Source organism: Orycteropus afer, unplaced genomic scaffold (assembly GCF_000298275.1).
Source record: "Orycteropus afer afer isolate SDZICR_OR568_19922 unplaced genomic scaffold, OryAfe1.0 scaffold00470, whole genome shotgun sequence".
NCBI classification, from domain to species: Eukaryota; Metazoa; Chordata; class Mammalia; order Tubulidentata; family Orycteropodidae; genus Orycteropus; species Orycteropus afer.
The window spans coordinates 1,964,853-1,967,288 of record NW_006922057.1 but is presented as its reverse complement, the minus strand read 5'-3'; the positions used below and the strand labels follow the sequence as shown (position 1 = coordinate 1,967,288).

At 40.7% G+C, this 2,436-nt stretch overlaps 1 protein-coding gene across 1 annotated transcript in view; it reads left to right on the top strand.

Annotated features, from left to right (window-relative positions):
* UMOD (uromodulin) overlaps positions 1 to 2,436 on the top strand; it is a 56,585-nt gene that overhangs the window by 11,936 nt on the left and 42,213 nt on the right. The gene's annotated exons all lie outside the window — the stretch shown is intronic.

Genomic DNA, 2,436 nt, shown 5'->3' with positions numbered 1-2,436 from the left:
GGGTTTGAACCACCAGCCTTCTGGTTAGCAGTCAAGTGCCTTAGGCACTATGCTACCAGAGCTCCTAATGGACTAATAGAAAGCACATATATCAAAGGTTTGTAATATTCTGAGTCTGTGTTTTGATTTAATAGGCTTCCTTTATAATCATGTGTTTTATGCATTTGAAAACCTAATTCTGAGGAGGGATGCATAGGCTTCACCAGATGGCTGAGGAGTCCATAACTCAAAAAGGTTAAGAAACCTGACTGAAGGGCATGCCCAGGGCAGGAGGAGTGAGGTTGGGCCACGGTTAGCCAAGAGCCAGTGGAAGCAGGAAAGCAACAGGGGTGTCTGCTGCTTAGGCAAGAGGAGTTAGATAACCATGAGCCATGTCTCTAGAAAGTATTGCACTGTTTCATCAGTAAGTTGATGATATTTTTTGAATCTTGCTGTGTGCCAGGCTGTGTGGATACCACAGCAAACAGAAGAGACAAACATCTCTGCCCTCATACAGCTTATATTCAAAGAGTGGGGTTGTAGTTACCTAGCACTGCTGTAACAAAAAATACCAAGTGGCAGCTTCAAAGGACAGAAATTTATTTTGTCGCCGTTTTGGAAGCTAGCAGTCCAAATCAGGGTCTTGCAGTGGCATCCCTAGGAGGATGCAAGGTTGTGGACTATACCAGGTGACACTGTGAGAGGCCATGACACGAAAATGACTGCCTGTGAAATTTTTGTGCAGTGTTTTAGCAGGAATTTATTTATTTATTAATAAAAATATCTCTGTAGTTAATTATAACAACAACAAAAAATCTTTCATAGATTTTTTTCATAGATCCAGCTTACAGGTATCAACATACCTACAAGGCAAAAATGCCATGCTAATTTACTTTTCAAGACTTCTGATGCACTCTGGTCAGAGCTGTCATTATTACCCAATTACAATGATGCATCATATCATGTGGTTTCATTTCCATGGGCTATGTTGTTGCTGCTGCTGCTGATAATAATAATAATTGTTGTTGTTATGTGCTGTCGAGTCAGACCTGACTCATAGCGACCCCTCCTTGGGTTTCTGAGGCATATCACTATGGAAGTAGATTGCCCCATCTTCCTTCAAAGAGTGGCTGGTGGGTTTGAACCACCAGCCTTCTGGTTAGCAGTCAAGTGCCTTAGGCACTATGCTACCAGAGCTCCTAATAATAATAATAATATTTTGTCAAATCTTGTGATGTTTTAGCTGCAATGTTGTGGTAATTAATATTTGTGAATTGATGTCAATAACATTTTTTTAAGAATTAAGTAGTCATTAAAGGAAAGAAGGAGAAAAGTATAAAAAAAGCTTTTGCTCAATTACTAATAATGTTGTAATGAATAAGGTATACAGATTTTACAAAACACTTTTGTTGTTAGTATTCCTATAATCTAAGAAACATTACATGTAAGCAATTTACAACTATACTTGTTACATATTAGTCTATGATTAGAATTCATAAGAAATATTACTAAGGATACTGCGTGGTCTGGTACAGGAAGAGGTCCATGGCAGAAAGGTGACACCATGAGTTACTGCACTCACTGGTAACACCAGCTCTAGTGACATCCCTGGGGTCTTGGCCATGCCAATTCCTTCTGTGAACCTCTCTCCTAGTTTCTGGTAACTATTGGAGACCCTTAATATTCCTTTGCTTGCAAATAATCCTTGTGTGGTATCTATCTTCCTCTGTTGTGTGTCTCTGTGTCTAGTCTTCTCTTTTTACAAGACATCTCTCAGAAATGGTAGGTTAAGGACACACCCAACTCAGGCATGGCTTCATTAACATAAAAGAAACTCTCTCCAAATAGGGTCATATTTATAAGTACAGGGATTTGGACCATAACTTTTGGGGGACACAATTCAATCCATTACAGAGGGGCACTAATCGGCACTTAAAGTAAGATATATAGTATGTGAGTGGTAAAATGGTGCTTACGGAAACATGGAGGAGGGGAAGGAATTTGCAGTTTTGGTAGTAGTGTTGGAGAAAGCATCACAGAGACGGTGACCTTTTCAGTTCTCTTCTAATCTGCATGGTCACATCAAAAGGCAAATTTCATTTTGGTGCTGATGTTCAACCCCTCTGTTCTTTGCTGATCTCCCTGTGTAATAAGAAGAGAACACAAGTCTGCTTTAGTTCCTTTTGTGGTCAGCACCAGTATCACTGCTGGCAATCAATTGCAGCTCACGGCGACCTCACGTGTCGGATAGGGTTGTGTTCTGTAGGACTGTCAGGGGCTGAGTTTTCAAAAGTAGATCACCCGCCTTTTCTTCTGAAGTGCCTCAGGGTGGACTCAAACTTCTAGCCCATAGCAGACAAGCATTTGCTGAGTGGGTTATCTGTTTTCACCACCGAGGGACTGGTGGCTAATGATTCCTGAATGCCATTTCCTGGAAAGTCAGAAAGTGCTGACTTT